The sequence below is a fragment of the Gossypium hirsutum genome, chromosome A09, assembly GCF_007990345.1.
Source record: "Gossypium hirsutum isolate 1008001.06 chromosome A09, Gossypium_hirsutum_v2.1, whole genome shotgun sequence".
NCBI lineage: Eukaryota > Viridiplantae > Streptophyta > Magnoliopsida > Malvales > Malvaceae > Gossypium > Gossypium hirsutum.
Window position 1 is genome coordinate 12637434 of NC_053432.1, and position 7500 is coordinate 12644933.

Genomic DNA, 7500 nt, shown 5'->3' on the forward strand with positions numbered 1-7500 from the left:
CCGACGGTGCTCCGACGATCCATCCCAGCGATGATCCGGCGATCCATCCCGGGATATACAAAACGGCGCAACGAGTCCCTCCCCAATCCCAAAAGGTAGAATTCAGATACCGTTACATGTTCGGTACCCAATAATGAATGAACCGTCCCAAAGCTAGAATTAAGATACCGTTGCATGTTCGGTACCCAACAATGAATGAATCGTCCCTGTCCCTCCCCTTTTGCAAGAAGAGCCTCCGGCACCTTTGGCCCCCGGTCCTACGGTATCCTCGTACACCATCGAGAGCGTGTGCCATCCCGTGGTGCGGGGCCATCGGGGCGCCACCAGCCCCTTCGATGTGTCGGAGCATCGGGCAGCACCGGCACCTTGGTGCATCGGATGTGCGGGAGGGTCGAGCACCAAAGCTAATTTTGGGCCCCCGTTGGTGCAGAAGCGTTGGGACCATAAAGTGTCCCTCTTTCAGACACATGAATGTCGCCTGGTAGCAGGGCCTGGTAGCGATAGCAGCAGCGTTTTTCAGCGTGTTTTTTAATTTTCTCCAAGATTTGGGCGATTTCTTTTCTTGGTTTTCTTTTGTGAGTCTGCCTTATTTGTTTGAATGTTATGGCAGTTTGGGTGGGTTCTGAGTGTGATTTTTGTTGATCGTGAGGATTGTTTTTGTTTTTCTATTCCTTTTGGTTCGTTCGGTGACCGGTCGGTGCCTTCTTTTTGACGGGACTGGTGCTGATGGTGCTTCTGGTCAGATAAGACGTTCGTGCAGTGTTTTTGCTTCGTGTCTTACGGTGATTTTTCTCTAATTACTTTTCATAGGTGTTCCGAGTTTTAATTGGTTTTTGTACCTTCTTGATTAATGCCTATCTGCATAGTTTTTTTATTATTTCTTTCGGTGGGGGTCCCACGGTGGTTGGGTTTTTATCGTTCTTTTGAATTTTCACGTTCTTTTGTTGTTTTCTGCATGAAAAAAGGTCTTCTTTGTCCGTCGTTTAAAAGTGCATGGGTCTTGCATGCAGGGTATACGAGACTTATGTTCTGTACAGTAATATCTGTTTTGTCGAATTGCTTTCTTGTTTCAGGTTGGGTTTTCTTTGGTTTTCTTGCTGGTTTTAAGCTTTATTTTCTGTGGCTGCCTCTCGGCTGTTGAGGCTTTAGTGTTTTCGTTTCGTGTTCGTTTGTTGATTCTTTGGTGTTTTGAGTTTTTTCTTCCTTTGTCCTTTCTACGAGTTTTCTTGTAAGATCTCTGTCGTTTTTGCCAGGTTTTTTTTTGTATATTTTCTTATGAGTTTTCATTGGGTTATCTGATTTTCTTTGTTTTCTTTTGTTTTTTTCCTGTTATGATTCAATTAGATTTCCTGGGTTTTGTCTGTTTCAATGTTAGGCTGTATCGTCTTTCTTCTTGTTTCGAAAATTTGCGTGCTATTTCTTGATTCGGGGATTGGGTCTATTGTGTTTTATGGGTAATGTGTTTTAGGGAAAGAATTGATGATAGTATTGTTTTCTTTTTGGACTGCCACTGTGTTCGTGTTTCTTCTCTGCTGTGTTTCCTTTGCAGACTTATTGCTTTGGAAAGCTGCCCGACCTCCATTGGCGCGATTTTTATTCTCCCTATATATTGACGACTGTTTTGATGCTTCAAGGGAGTTAAAAAAGGAAGAAGCCTTAATCAGTGCATCAGCGTTTTGAGCGGCTGCTAGGTTTTGTTTTGTAGGCCGTGTTTTCCCTAATGAAATTCATGTGCTGGAACTGTCGGGGAATGGGAAACCCTAGGAAAATCAGGGAGCTCAAGCAACTTCTCGGTGCAAACAACCCTGATATTATCTTCCTTAGTGAAACTAAAATGAATGGGAATGACTTTCACATTGTTCAAAATAAATGCAGGCTGCAAAATGGCTTAACTGTGAACTCTGAGGGTCGGAGTGGGGGCCTTGCGCTGATGTGGAAGGAAGGGACGAATGTCTCTATTCAGAGCTACTCCAAACACCACATTGACTCCATTGTTAAATTGGAAAACAATAAAAATATGCGTGTTACGGGCTTCTACGGGCATGCTAATCCGAACCTTAGGAACAGCTCCTGGGATATTTTGCGACGAGTTGGGGATTCGGTTAGGGAAGACTGGGTTGTAGGGGGGACTTTAACGCTATTTTGAATGATGCAGAGAAAGAGGGTGGCCGTGGGGGGTGAGGGCGCATATGAATGACTTTAAAGCGGTTTTGGATGACTTGGCGTTAGTGGACATCAAACCCGACAGTGGCTGGTTTACTTGGGTTAATAATAGGAGTGGGGGCGGTCTGATAAAGGAAAGGATTGATAGATTCCTTAGCTCGGTTTCTTTGGTTGAAAATTTCCCCTTTATAGCAACTAAAGTGGTGAAGCAAACCCAGTCCGACAATGACGCGATTCTCCTGGACTTATGGGGACGGCGACCAACAGATTACCCTAATGACCATAGGTTGTGCTTCAAATTCGACTTGTGTTGGGCTGGTGACAGGGAAGCAAAAAAGATAATCGATAGTGCGTGGAACAGGGTTGATATAGAATATGGGGAAAAGATTGATAGTGTTAGATCGGTTCTTGGTTATTGGCAACGAAAAAAAATGGAAAAATGAAGAATGAAATTCGAAGACTGGAGAAAAATATCTATCGGATTATTGACTCTAGCAGTAGAGGGGATAGTGTGAAGACTTTAAAGGAACATCGTAAAAGGCTTGATTTTCTTTATGCTAGGGAAGAAAGTTACTGGGCACAAAGGTCTCGATCAAAATGGCTTAAGGAGGGGGATCGGAACACTAGATATTTCCATGCTAAAGCTACTGGTCGGTTAAAGAAAAATCTTATTGAGAAGCTTAGAGATATGGATGGAAATTGGGTGACAAGTAGTAAGGACATAAGTCAGGTGGCGAAAAATTATTTTCTGAAGTTGTTTAAGTCAAATGGTCAAAGGGTTGATTTTCAAGAGGTGGGGTATATTCAGGAAAGTGTGACTAGGGAGACAAATAAGTGGCTTACTAGGGACTATACGGAGAATGAGGTCGTTCAAGCCATTAAACTGATGGATCCAAATAAAGCTCCTGGCATCGACGGTCTCTCGGGAAATTTCTTCAAACATCACTGGGAGATTGTGGGATGCGACACTATTAATTTCTGCCTGGATGTCCTTAATGGGAACAAAAATATTTCTAACCTTAATGAGACTGTGATCATTTTAATTCCTAAAATTAAAGACCCTTGTGAGTTGACTAACTTTCGTCCTATAAGTTTATGCAGGTTTGTCTATAAGATTATTGCAAAGGTCTATGCCAACCGGTTAAAAGTTGGTTTGCCTAGCTGCATCAGTCAGAATCAAAGCGCTTTTGTGCCAGGGAGGATGATTCATGATAATATTCTGATTGCGCACGAGCTCCTTCACTATCTTCAAAGCTCTAAAAATGGTCCTAATAAAGGGTTTGTTGTCAAGTTCGATATGAGCAAAGCATATGACCGGGTGGAGTGGAATTTCATCGAAACAGTTATGCTAAAGATAGGGTTTAACAAGAAGTGGATCGAAGAAATTATGAAATGCGTTCGTTCGGTTAAATATATGGTTAAATGCAATAATATTTTATCTGATATTATTATCCCCGAGCGGGGTCTTCGACAAGGGGATCCCCTCTCCCCGTATTTGTTTTTGTTCTGCATGGAAGCGTTCTCGAGAATGCTTATCCAAGCCCAGGATAATAATATTTTAAGAGGCATCAGGGCTAGCATAAATGGCCCGAGGATAAACCACTTATTTTTTGCTGACGATGCGCTCCTCTTCGTGAAAAATAAAAAGAGTGATGTGGAAATGTTGGTCCATTTGCTTAATTCTTTTTCTAACATCTCTGGACAAGAGATAAATTGTGAAAAATCAATGATTCTCTTTAGTCCCAACACTCCTAGAGCTGAAAGAAATATTTTTAGAGGTCTTTTAGGCATGTCGGTGGTGGAAAATTTGAACAGCTACCTTGGTCTGCCCATTCCAATAGGTAAGAAGAAAAAAGAGGCTTTTAAGGATATTAATAACAGATTGTCTTGTAGGATCACCAGCTGGACAAAGAGGCTGCTCTCTTTTGGTGGCAAAGAAGTTCTCATTAAAGCCGTCCTTCAATCTATACCAACATATGCTCTGTTGATTTTCTTAGCTCCGAAAGGAGTTATCGAGGATATCCAAGCTAAACTAAGCAAAACGTGGTGGGCAGGTAAAGATAAGGGCAGATTCTAGACAATGCTACCTTGGAAGACTTTGTGTAAACCAAAGGGCATGGGAGGACTTGGAGTCAGAGATATCCGATTGTTCAACTTGGCTTTTTTGGGCGTCAAGTATGGCGGCTTATAAACAACAAAAATTCTCTTTGCTTTAAAGTTTTGTCATCGAAATATTTTCCCGATGGTAATATTTTTAAAGCCAAAAAAGTGGACAAAGCTTCTTTTACTTGGTCAAGCATTGCGGCAGCGGCGGAAGCTCTCAAAGACGGCTTCGGGTGGCAAGTTAGAAATGGTGATATGATCAACATCCGGGCTGACAACTGGGGAATGGAGGGCCTCAATAGAGATGTCATTAGAGAGGAATGTCTCAACTCAAATGAAACAAGCGTGAAAGATCTTTGGCTTAAGGATGGGAAGAGTTGGAATGTTGAAAAAGTTTATAAGGTGTTTGGGCAAGACTGGGTGACAAGATATGCAACGTGCCTATCGGAGATGAGGGCCAGGGAGATAAAATGATTTGGTTTCACAACCCTCATGGGTGCTACACTACGAAGTCTGCTTACTCGTGGCTTCTTTTGAAAGATATGGGGTATGGACCTCATAAAATTTTTTGGAAAGCCCTCTAAAAACTCGATACATTGCCTAAAATCCGTGTGTTCTCTTGGCGTGTGGGGCACGAGATTCTCCCGACAAATGTGAAAATTGCCTCTATTAGAGATGGTTTTGCTAAGGGTTGTCAAAGCTGCAGAGCGGAAGCCGAAACTCTACTTCATGCGTTGAAGGACTGCCCAACATCTCGTGAGTTCCTCTCGTTAGCAGGGTGGTCAGAGAGAATGGTTTCGAAGAAATATGACTACTGTATTGATTGGCTTGAAGACATGATGAGGGTTCTCGACAAGAAAGCCATGGCCGACCTTATGGTTTTACTATGGAATTGTTGGAACAATAGAAATAACTTCATATTCAGGGAAAAAGAAGAGAAGGCTACGATCATTTGGGAGAGGGCTAGAGCTCTAAGCGAAGATTTCCGCATTTGTAACCTGTTAAAGGAGCCACTGTTATCTTCTAATATTGAGGCTAAGAAATGGGAAAAACCTCCACCGGGATTTGTTAAAGTCAACTTCGATGCAACCGTGGGAATAAACTGTATGGGGTTTGGGGCGATTGTGCGGGATAACGATGGTTTTGTGTTGGGCAGTGGGGGAGGCTTTATTGAAACTAGATTGTCGGTGCATGAAGCTGAATGTGTGGCATTCGAAAAGAGCATACAGCTGGCGACCAAGCTGAATATTAAGGGATATGTGATTTTTGAAACGGACCATGCAGGTTTGGTCAACAAATTGAGGAATATTGATACAGATATCACTGTTGTTGGCGGGCGAATCAAAAAATGTACTGCTGCTTTCGAACGCTTCAAGTCTGCCGATTTAATTTGGACAAATAGGGCTTGTAATAAAGTAGCAGATTTAATATCTTCTAAAATGTCTAGAGAGAAAATGACGTGGTTTTTTTAGATGGATTATCCAAATGAAATCCACAATGCTGTAATTTCTGATGTTACGTAATTAAGTGTTTTGATCCTTTGTGGTCTTTTTTGTTCAAAAAAAAGAATGTCGCCTGGTAGCACATCGACCAAGTTTTTTTAGCTCTTTAGGGGGGAGGTGATATTGAACGAATAGGGGTTGTCCAGGGCACTGCCTATGGTGGTCCGGCGAGCTTTCCCGGCGGTGCTCCGGTGAGCCATCCCGAAATATAGAAAACGATGCTACAAGTCGTCCCGGTCCCTCCCCTTTCGAATCATCCCAGTCCTTCCCCTTTTGGAACAAGAGCCTCCGGCACCTTGGGCCCTTGGTCGTGCCGGAGCATCAGGCACCATTGGTAACCTAGGACGTCGATGGTGCCGGAGCATCCGCACATTGCTTCTTGGACGTGCTGGAGCCTTGGACGCACAACTAGGCCACCTAGGACGTCAGTGGTGCGTGAGCCTCGAGCAGCATCGGCACCTTGGTACCTTGGATATGCAGGAGCCTTGGACACCATCGGCAAGCTAAGCCATTGGTCGTGCGGGAGCCTCGGCCACCATCGAAAACCTAGGCCCTTGGTCGTGCGGGAGCCTCGGGCACCATCGGCAACCTAGGCCCTTGGTCGTGCGAGAGCCTCAGGCACCATCGGCAACCTAGGCCCTTGGTCGTGCGAGAGCCTCGGAAACCATCGGCAACCTAGGCCCCTAGTCGTGCGGGAGCCTCAGACACGTTCGAAACCTAGGCCCCTGGTCATGCGGAAGCTCGGACACCATCGGCAACCTAGGCCCTGGTCGTGCGGGAGCCTCGGGCACCACCGGCACCCTAGGCCCCTGGTCTTGCGGGAGCCTCGGGCACCATCGGTACCCTAGGCCCCTGGTCGTGCGGGAGCCTCGGGCACCATCGGCACCCTAAGCCCTTGGTCATGCGAGAGCCTCGGGACCATCGGCACCTAGGCCCTTGGTCGTGCGGGAGCCTCGGGCACCATCGGCACCTTGGTGCTTGGATGTGCGAGAGCCTAGGACACCATCGGTAACCTAGGCCCCTGGTCGTGTAGGAGTCTCGGGCACCATCAGCACCTTGGTGCTTGGATGTGCGGGAGCCTCGGACACTATCGACAACCTAGGCCCTTGGTCGTGCCGGAGCCTCGGGCACCATCGGTAACCTAAGCCCTTGGTCGTGCGGGAGCCTCGGGCACCATCGGCACCTTGGTGCCTCAGATGTGCGGGAGCCTCGAGCAGCATTGGCACCTTGGTGCTTGGATGTGCGGGAGCCTCGGACACCATAGGCAACCTAGGACGTTGGATGTGCGGGTGCCTCGAGCAGCAGGGGCACCCTGGTGCCTCGGATGTGCGGGCTAAAGAAAAGTGTCCCCATTTCAGACATACAAATGTTGCCTGGTAGCAGATTGACGAAGTTTTTTTAGCTCTTTAAGGGGTAGAGATCCGCTGCCCCCCGACGTGGCCCCCCCTCAAACCCGAGGTGGGGTGCGTCCGCAGCCCCCACGGGGGTCGGATAGTCCCGCAATGACTCACCAACGGTGGTGGGTCAATCGCCAGCGCTAGTGCCCGGGGTGATGATTTTCCGGCCGGTCAAGCCCGTGCCCATAGAAATGTAGCCAACGACTCCAGGACCAAGTTCCCAATATCGGGCAAAGATCTCTTGGGGTGGCTTATGCATTGCTATGGGCTCGAGCTTGGCTTGTCCATTCTCCCTCGTCATGTTAGGGACGCCTTGTACCTCCCAAGTCGGCGAC